General features: G+C 38.9%; 1 protein-coding gene across 1 annotated transcript in view; it reads right to left on the reverse strand.

Moving 5' to 3' along the window:
• The window catches only part of LOC107099122 (NXPE family member 3-like), a 26,914-nt gene extending 18,143 nt beyond the window's left edge, over positions 1-8,771 (reverse strand). The window contains exon 1 of the mRNA XM_015397119.1: positions 8,731-8,771. The gene's annotated coding sequence lies outside the window, so the exon portion shown is untranslated. The remainder of the gene's footprint in view (positions 1-8,730) is intronic.
• Positions 8,772-10,666: the final 1,895 nt, after the last annotated feature.

Genomic DNA, 10,666 nt, shown 5'->3' on the forward strand with positions numbered 1-10,666 from the left:
ATATATATATATATATATATATATATATATATACCGGCCCCTGAGACAATCTAGCTCTGTAACTGGCTTTGGGGTCTGGGCCCTCTACTGAAGCTGTTACCCCTGCGAAGAAGCGGAAGAAGATGGATGGATGGAAACAGTGACTCACTCACTAAAATCCAGATCGGCCATGCTAATTTGAAACTAGCAAGCAGCAGAAAGAAGCGCCTCCTATTTGATGACACTGAAGCAAAAGGACTGCAGCCTATTGCCTCCCATGCAAATTGCTGCCTATATGTCTGGTGAGTGACAGCACCCAAATGAGTGACTTTGTTGCTAGAAATATGTTTTATGAAAATGTGCCATTAGAGAATGCAGGTAATGCTGGTAACTTCTTTTTTTGTTTTACATACATATGCAATAGATAAAAAATAAAAAATTAAATGTATTTATCATATGTAACTATAACTATTTATTTATCCTAAACCTGGTGTATCTTGTTCTTTTCTTCCACAGTGATTGTTGTTGTTTCTTATTATAATAGGATTTGAAAATATTAGCACAACAGAGAAAATCAGCAGCCATAGTCTTATTAATATAAAGGAAATAGAATAACCTTTTCTACTTATTTCCTCTTAAGTAAATACAATTGGGGAGTGTTGGCATAGTGGTTCGAGCAGTGCTGAGAAGGTTGCAAATACCCAGTTCGTTCCCCATCTTGGTCTCTGAACAAGACCCTTAACCCCAAACTGCTCCCTGGGCACTGCACAGTGACAGCCCACTGCTTCACAAGGGGATGAGTTAAATGAAGAGAGTTAATTTCTCCATTGCGAGATCAATAAAGTTCAATTTCATTTCTGTTAAACATCTTTAAGCCCAGTTATGGTAATGGAGAATGATTAATACTCAAGCAGATGATTGTTTACCTGTGTCATATTATCATGATCTGGCCTGTTTGCTCCTCCTTAATTGGAAATTTCTTTCACCTGCAGTTTTCCCTCCCTGCCTCAGTTATAATGTCATGATCATGGCGCAGATGGTTTGGTTTCTTCCTTTGCTCCTTGCTCTCCTGTTCTGCGGCTGATTATCGCCGATCATTTCCACCTGGTTCCTGTACTATTTAAGTTGTGTTTTTGCCTCCCATCAGCGCCAGGTTATTCGAGTGTTTTGGTGAGACGTTTCCTGTCAATCTTTAGTCTGTCTGTTTTCCTGATTTTGACAAGTTTCTGCCCTGAGGATCTCGAGTTATGCCTTGCCCCTGTCTGCTCTGTTTGTCTTATCTGATCTTGGATTCTACCGTCTTCTGAAGCTGGAACTGTCTTCTGACTTCGGCCTTGGATTTCCCTTCTGGACTCTGTTGCTGCTCGGCGTCGGCTGGCGCCCGCTCCGCTCACTCTCTAGGAACTCTGGGGGCGTCGCCCGCCACATCCGCGGTCAAACCTCCCTCCTGGACTCTGCTGTGTTCTCCGCAAACGGACTGAAATTTGAATCAGGCCAGTGACTAGCTCCAAGTCGTATTCAGCGCCACATCCAGTCACTGACCTGTATTCTCCTATCCCTGCTGAGATCCGCCCCGCAGCCGAGGAGCAGCCCGCGCACCTGTTTGTTTAATAAATGCTTTGAACTTTCCCACTTTCTGTCTCGCCTTGAATTCTGGGTCCAACTTCCTAAGATCATTACATATTATTTATTCCTCTCACCTGTTTCCTCTGTTTTATATTCTGTTCAGTCTGAGCATTCAGGGCCAAATCACCTATTTGTCTTTCTATTAGTCTGTTTAACTGTTTTGCTGTTAACCTGTCTGTGCAGTTTATTTCTTGGTTCATGTCCTGGATCCTGGCAGGCAGTGGAAAGAGGGTTTTGTGTTTGTCTCGTCTCTTGATCGTCCACTGTTTCTCCCCCGCTGAGTCCTCTGGGTTTTTGGCTCTATATGTGGGGAGGTTCAGTTTTTATCCCAGTAAGCCTGGCTCCAAGGAGGAGACCAGTTTAAAGGTCCTTCATCAAGTTCTAGTTCCACGTCCTGTCTATTCTACCCTCTGCCACTGAGCCTGCCAGTCTGCACCTGATCCTGTCTGCTCCTGTGCGTGACCGTATGGCCACGCTTCTGAACTCTTTCAGACTCCGAACCTGTCTGGAAGCCTGGATACTACCACCTGTCTGTTCCTGCCTGATCTGGGTCCTGTCTGATCTGTCTGTTCCTGTTCTGCCCTGTATCACTGGCCTAAATCGGCTTCCTGCAACTCCTCCCTAACTGCAGTACCGGTGACACTCTGGGTGACACGAGCCGCGTCAGCTGTCAGCCCATTGGCTGGATTGCACCCCCCTCAACGGGTATGAACTGAACTGCTAAACCAGGTAAGTGACTCACTGAGATCATCATCTTCAGTCAGATGATCGTGGTCACTTACCTGTGTTTCTCCCACAGTTATTTAATAAACTTTTTGAACTTTCCTACTGACTGTCTCTCCTTGAATACTAGGTCCATCTGTCCTCGCTTCATGACGCTTATTGAAAAAGTAAATGTTTGTGCCACAAAGCTAAAGTGTTTTGATTTGATCTTATTAAACTACACTGTGTGGAAATTGAAATTGCCTTGTTTAGTTTGTCAACTTAAGACTACTACAAATTTGGTGAGTGTCTAACTAACAAAAGCCGGTTAAGTTATTAAGCACTTTTTAATTGATTTTACTAAGTACAGTTAAGTTCTTTTTATATAGGTAATTTAAGTTTGTAAAATTAAATATTTGTTTGTCCTTATCAACACAGTAAGATAATTCCTTGGTCAGTTTAATTGGGAGACCACAGAGTTATTAAAAAAAAACAAAGCTGATCAGATAACTTAGAAATGCCTGATTTGGTTATGTTGGTTAAATATCCATTATCCAACTTCAAACCAACTTCACAGCGGTCGTTAGTGACTGAGAAGATGGGCCGCTTCCACCAGATTCTGCAAAACTACATTGTTGACATCTGTGTCCATGTGTGCCGCTAACTGAAACACACAGTCTGTCAGAGCGTCCAAACAAAAAATAATAAAGTCAGTACTTATAATGTTAGCATGGTTTTCAAAAACAGTTGCTAAATGTCTCAGCTCACTGACAACTTAATCGTAGGTAGCCATGTTTGTTGTGACTGTGGCTGGTGGCTGCTAACCAACCAATGTGCAGAAGTTGAGCCCTTAAGAAAGTGGTGTCTGCTGTGAAGCGTGTGCTGTACTGGTCTGTTGTGGTGAAGAGAGAGCTGAGGCAAAAAGCAAAGCTCTCGATTTACGATCTACGTTCCTACCCTCATCTATGGTCATGAGCTTTGGGTCATGACCAAAAGAATGAGATCCCCCTGCCTTTGGCAGGAAGTCCTCCTGCGTACTGGAAGTTTGGTCTTTTTCCCCTGGAAGGATTGTTTTCTGAGTTCACACTGAGCAGGGGAGAAACCTCCACATGTGCCGTTGGACTGTTTACTGAGTTCACACTGAGAAGGGGAGAAACCTCCACACGTGCCGTTCAAGTCCCTCTAGGGAGTCCAAGTGACAGTCCGCTCCAGTGCTCCTCCGGGTCCAGAGAATGTCTACCTGTCCACTCTTCAACATGTCCCCTCTTCTCTGGATCAACCTACACAGACTAGATGCAAAGTGAGAGAAGAATGTGAGTCCCTCACTAGGATTTTCCTTACGTCATTCAAGATTCCCACGGTCGCTGAACTAACCATTTTTAAATCCCCTCTAGACTTCCTAGTTCCTGTTTACCAGCTCCCTGAGTTCCAGACCATACCCTCCTTCTACCCTTACCTCAATAAACCTGTTAAACCTTTGCATTGCTCTCTGAGTGGTTCTCTGCATTTTGGGTCAGACCTCTAAAACAAATCATGAAAGAACACTCTGGCCAAACCGTGACCCAGCAGAGACCATTCAGAGAGCCATCAACCAACAACAAACAGACCTAACCAGACATGATAACTCCTTGGTTGAATTAGAAAACCAGCAAACTGAGTTAAACTAGTGTGTGACTGATTTAACCTCGGGCCCAGCCGGTGAGCTAGCCCCGCCTCGAGCTAACCTAGCAGTTTTTCCTCCCATTTTTTCTGAGTGTCAGCTGTCCAGTCCACCCTGGTTCGACGGGAACCCCAGGAAGTGCCAGGGTTTCCTCAAGCAATGTTTCACCCGGTTCAACCACACTCCAAGTATGTTTTATTTGGATTCAACTAAGATCTCCTTTATTATTGCTCATCTCACAGACCGAGCTCTGGAATGGGTAGGGGAGAGATAGTTTTCTTTGTCTTCTGACTATGGCTGCACTTTTGAGGAGTTTCTTTTTGATTTTAAGCAGACTTTTAACCAGGATCCAGATAAGTCACTGAGCTCCCATGATTTGCTGAAACTAAGCCAGGGACAGAGGTCTGTTTCTGATTTTGCTAATGATTTCTGAATCCTGGCTGCTGCTTCTGTCAGGAATAACACTGCTTTCAAGTCTGTCTGTTTCAACACTCTCTACGATCCCATAAAGCAGCAGTCCCCAACCACCTGGTCTCCCTGTTTGGTCTTCAGCATTTGGGATGAACTTTAGTAAAATCATGACAACCATATCCTACAACAGCATATGGTGAGATCACACAAGGACTTATTTATTTCAGAGACACGTTTCTTTTTCATAGGGGCTCTTGTACATTTTTTTAGACTGTATGGGGAATGTATGATCAGATTGATCATACATATACGTCATGTTCATACGCCAACTAATGAACAGATTGGTCATACGTACCTCATAATGTGTGACCAGCTGTTTTAGGATGTGCATATGTTTGTGTTATTTGATTATCAATGTATTAATTACTTTAACCAGACTTTATAGTAATTCATTTTTTTTTAGATAATGATGGGTAAGTAATAACTTGACTGTTGGTCAATTGATTATAGAGTGACGGTGAGAGCCAAAAAATTGGAATCTAACTACTAATTCTCCTTGCTGAGGCAAAATTACCAATTGATAGTCAAATAGGATAGATTCTTAAGTTTTTTACTGTCCCACATTGGGGGAAGGTGAACTGTGTTCTGCTACTGGCGAAGGTTTTACACCAGCATGGCCCTGGTTCTTCTGCTTACCTTAGTCACTCTGAAAACTTAGAATCAGTCCAGATTTTGAATAATCTTAACCTTAATATCACTTAGGGAGCTGATGAAAGCAGTCATATTGCAGCTCAGCTCTGTGGGGGTTACTGTAGCACTCCAAAGGGGAAAAGCAAGGTAGCGGCTCAGTGGTGCAAAGCAATGCAAAAAGCAGCAGGTGAAAATGAAGTCATTGTTCAAACAGGCAGGACCTGAGCATCATCTCATGGGGTTCCTCATCAGTTTAATTCTATCTTCCATTACAGAGTAAATACTAAGAGGCTCTTTGCAGCTGCTTCAAATGTTTTCATCCCATTAGTAGCGGTTATCAGTCCCATAGAATGGCTTCAGATTGTGCCTCCTATCTACCGTTAGGCGTAGTAGTAAACTCTCTTCGTGAATCAGTTTCCCTGATTTCAAGTTTAGAAAAGTTAGAGTTTTCAGTAAATCTGCTTTGTGAAACAGTCCCCTGTGATCAGTCTGGCCAGTCATAACATTGTAATTTATTGTTGTTTTTATCAAACAAGGTTTGGTGATATTTAGAAATATTGAATATTGCCAAATTTCCCATGTAATAATGCTATACATCCCTCAGGATAAAGTGATACAGCCATGTGTGCATGGTAAAGATTTCTTCTGGGTAACATTAATTACACATATTTGTGTTTTGCAGAGGAAGAGAAAACATTTTCTATTTTTCTGGAGGCAAATCACTGCAGTCTCTCCATGGTTTCTAAATTAACTCAGGTTTAGCTTTGAACCTTCATCACAATTGATGCCTGTGATGGTGCCTTCACATCAAATGCAATCTAGCATTTGGACCAAGAAATTTAGATGTTATTTTTATATAAAGACACAATGGTGCAACGGACCAGCTTCAAGCCTGGAGACAGGCATGAATAATCTGATTAAATAGAGCCATAACACGTGCAGCAACAGTTGCTGGAAAATATGAGTTGAAAATATGAGCAAAATTTCGACAACCTATCAGTAACTGCATGTTGTATTACAGTATGATGCCACTGTTCAGATTTCTGTGATAGACAGTGACTCGCCCACTAATATCCAGGTCAACCAATTTGAAACCAGCAAGCAGCAGAAAGAAGCTCCTCCTATTTGATGACACTGTGAAGCAAAAGGACTGCAGTCTGTTGCCTCCCATGCAAATTGGTGCTGATATGTCTGGTGAGTGACAGCACCCAAATGGGTGACTTTGTTGCTAGAATTTTGTGTTATGTGAATTTGCCATTAGAGTATGAAGTTGATGCTGGTAACTTCTTTTTTTTCTTTTACATACATATGCAACAGATTAAAAAATTAAATGTATTTATCATATGTAACTATATCAATTTATTTATCCTAAACCTAGTGTATCTTGTTCCTTTCTTCCACACTGAATTTGTTGTTGTTTCTTATTATAATAGGATTTGAAAATATTAGCACAACACAGAAAGTCAGCAGCTAGAGTTTTAATAATGTGGAGGAAATAGAATAACCTTTTCTACTTATTTGCTCTTAATTAAATACAGTTGGGGAGTGTTGGCCTAGTGCTTAGAGCAGTGTGCTTATGCTCTAAGAAGGTTGCAAGTACCTAGTTTGATCCCTACAGACCCTTAACCACACACTTCTCCCTGGGCACTGCACAGTGACAGCCCACCACTCCCCAAGGAGATGAGTTAAATGCAGAGAGATAATTTCTCCATTGTGAGATCAATAAAGTTCAATTTCCTTTCTGTTTAACATCTTTGAGCCCAGTGATGGTGATGAAGAATGATTAATACTTAGCAAATGTTTGTTTACCTGTGTCTTATTGAAAAAGTAAATGTATGTGCGATAAAACTAAAGTGGTTTGTTTTGAACTTATTAAACTACACTGTGTGGAAATTGTTGAAATTGCCTTCTTTAGTTTGTCAACTTAAGACTACTACAAGTGTAACAAATAAAGTAAGTTAGGTAAAACCAAATTTGGTGAGTGTCTAACTAAACCCAGTTAAGTTAGTGAGCGCTTTTTAATTGATTTTACCAAGTACAGTTAAGTTCATTGGATATAGGTAGTTGGTAAAATGAAATATATTTATGTGCACATTAACCAACACAGTAAAATAATTCCTTAGTCAGTTTAATTGGGAGAGCTCAGAGTTATTAATAGAAGCTGATCAGATAAGTTAGAAATACCTGGTTATGTTGGTTAAACACAGGTAAATTTTCTGTCTCTAAATAATCATTAAAATCATAAAGAAGAAAACTCTATTGAGTGGAAATTGTCGTTGACATTTTCGAACAGGCAAAAGCAGTCAAGCTGCCAGGAGTGAATTCCACTTGTGATAGCTCTGCTCGGGTGTGTATGGTAACAAGTCAGCAAAAGGGACATTCCAATGCTTAACCTATGATGACGTGAGTGATTCTACCATCACCTTATATTGCTTAGGGAGAATGTAAGAAGAACCTCCTGTTTGGGTGTGGCATTTTCTGATAAATTGGTAAGCATTTACTGGATTTTGGCCATAAATCTGGTCCCACAGCTATAGTCAAAAAGGTATGCTGGACACAAAAATTGTGAATACCGTATGTTCTTGTGATGGATTGAAATGTGGTCATTATAAGTCAGATGTATTTACTGTTTCTGGTTATATTTGCACACTTTATGTTTTACAAATGTGAAAGTTATTTTTCCATCCATCCATCCATTTTCTTACACGCTTGTCCCGAGTGGGGTTTATATCATATATACAATATTCTTACCAGCAGTTTGGTTTAAGTACAGTCATGTTCTATTTGGTTCAGCACATGTAGTGCCATATCTGTCCAGTAGGGGGAGCCTAGCGTCAGTATGCCATACTAAAGAGCACTGGAACTTCCTCCTAAACTAATACATGCTAGAGCAGAAGAAACAACGTGTCTGTGGCTCATTTACTCACTTATCCCCCTTTTCAGGGCTTTTACATTCTCTGCAATTTCAGCTTACATAAATTTGTTTACAAATAACTTTGTTAAATATGACTGGAATAAATTCATATAATACTTTTAAATGTTTCCTTCTTTATATACACTATCTGAGAAACATTTTATAACATGAAATAAAAGATGAAATAAAATTAACTCTTCAGTCAAATCAGACACGGAGGGGAAGGTTTATCCATATAGCAAATTTAAAGAAGCAGAAGACTCAAATTACTTTGTGATAAACACATGAAAAACAAACATTAACAGGTAAATTGCAGTCGCATAATAACTGAAAGTAAAGAAAATTTTACAAACCAAAATCAAAGATATTTCAGCTAATAGTTTTAATTAAAAAAAAATTAATCATGAATGTTTCATGATTAAGGGGTGTAATCTTTAGTCAATATGTTTTAAACTGGAATGAATATTTTGGCCAGTGTTCACAGTGACTTATATTTTGGCATTAAAAAATCAAATGCTGTACAGTATTAGACTAAAAGTAGGCAGCTGTACTTGAAACTTTCTAACCATTTAAGAAAGACAACAGCTTTCAACTGAAGTTGGTTGGAGAATAACCTAAATGGTCTTTGTTCTCCGATTTTTCACGATAAAGTAGTCAACATTTATAGCTTTGATTACTAGGCTTGTGTTTTCAAAAGGTAAAATCAAATAAAATAAAAGTAAAAAGAATAAAATATTTTTTTATTTACCTTTGCATTTGTTTTCTTTGCTGTCCTCACCTTGTCATTTCCACCGAAATGTTTAAACTGATGTACCGGTATATCTGCATCTCATGTCTTCCCCTCCTTAAAGGGTGAGGCTACATTTACATTTTTTCTAAGTATTGCATAGAGCTGTGTAAATAGTGACTGATGCAATATTTTTATACATATATACTTCTATATTTATACTTCTCTTCTTACAAGATGCGGGTGCATTGCAATAAAATTGAAATCTAAATAAGTATTTCTTTTATTGAGGAGATATAACAGAGACCTTGCCAAAGCAAAGACAATTTTACATTTAAAATTAGAGAATGCAGTTATCTTATTTTAAGTGCATGTTATCATATTATTTGGCAAATCCTCATATTGACCCACTGATATTAAGGGTAAATACACTTAATTTAAGAATTTGCCAGAAATTATTTTTAGATTGTTTTTGCAGTGTGATAGTGCTGCTCTGACAGTACTTGTTGAGACTTCTTAGGAGTGATTATTTTACCTTACAAACTTAAGCCATCATGAATGACTGTCTTGAAGCAAGAATGGTTTTAATAAGTAATGTGAGAGCTAAAATAGAATAATAATGTCTTTACATATAGCCATTATGTATTTAATAACTAGTACTAATTCAACAGATTATTAAAAAAAAACTTTATTGATTTCATTAAGGCAGAATACAATTTTCATTTCTACTAATACAAATACTGCCCCTTTTTAGTGTATTTAACATTTGTCTTTTCTCATTCTACAGTGCTGTGTTCACAATCAATTCTGTTAGAGACCTGTGGTCTGACATGTTTAGAGTTGAGCTGAAAATGTTAAGTTTCTTTAGCAGTTAAGCTTCTACAGCAGGATCTTTTTTTTATTCACGGCCATTTTCCTCCACCCTCAACATGCAGGCTGACCTAAATTACAAACATTGCAGCCTCTTAGCAATACCTGGATGGGTCGGAATTTTAACTTCTTCTGTCAAAGAATAATAAGAAATAACTGTCATTACAGCACTAACAAACCCTGAGGACAGCCAGCATAAAGAGCAGGCTGTCAACATTCCAAAGTGAGTTTTGCCTGTGGCTTGAGGCATGTTTCTCTATTGAGACTGTTTATTGCATATGAACATTCTGTCAGGATTTGGTTGTGGTTTGAGGACCCAGATGCAGAGGCAGGGAGGCAGAGGTGAGTTTCTTGTAGATTTAATGAAAGGTAGACAACTGAGGCAGGAATACAAATAAAAATATACAAAAATCCAAAAAATCAAACATGAAAAAAGTAAAACAAACCAGAAACCATGGAGACTTCAGGGGAAAAACATTATGACGAGGAAGACACAGTAAGTTGGATAAGGTTAGATGAGGAACCAGCATTGAGGAACTGCACAAGGAGAGTATTTATGGCTAACTGAACAAAGAGATGACTAACGAGCAGATTTGGTGCAGGTGTGAGGAGAGCAGTCTAGGAGCTAGGGAAAAAGGAGACCAACACAAGAGGGCAACAGAGGGCAACAAATAAAAACCTAAGAACTGAAATATAACCAGAAAACACAACAAAATAAGAACTAAACCAATAAAACTAGAAAACATGGAGCACGGTTAAACTGAATACTCAAAAGAAAACAGAACAGAACCAAGATTGTGGCATATTGCTGTATTTCCTTGTCTCTCCCTGTAGCACAGCAAGAATCCTGTTCTATTTAAAAGCCACTTAATAAACACAAATATGTTGGAATGTTGGGTTGGGCGTACCTTCCCAATACTGCAAGGGTACATTAAAAGGTACAGTGTGTAATATTTCCAGGTATATACTGACATAAATGTAATATATTATCGATATGTATGTTATTTATTGTTACCTATGAACTGAAAGTCTTAATCTTTATGTTTCCCTTAGAAACTATTATTTATAAATACACAGGAGTGGGTTT

This window comes from Cyprinodon variegatus, unplaced genomic scaffold, assembly GCF_000732505.1.
Source record: "Cyprinodon variegatus isolate N-32 unplaced genomic scaffold, C_variegatus-1.0 Scaffold28, whole genome shotgun sequence".
In the NCBI taxonomy this organism is placed as follows: Eukaryota; Metazoa; Chordata; class Actinopteri; order Cyprinodontiformes; family Cyprinodontidae; genus Cyprinodon; species Cyprinodon variegatus.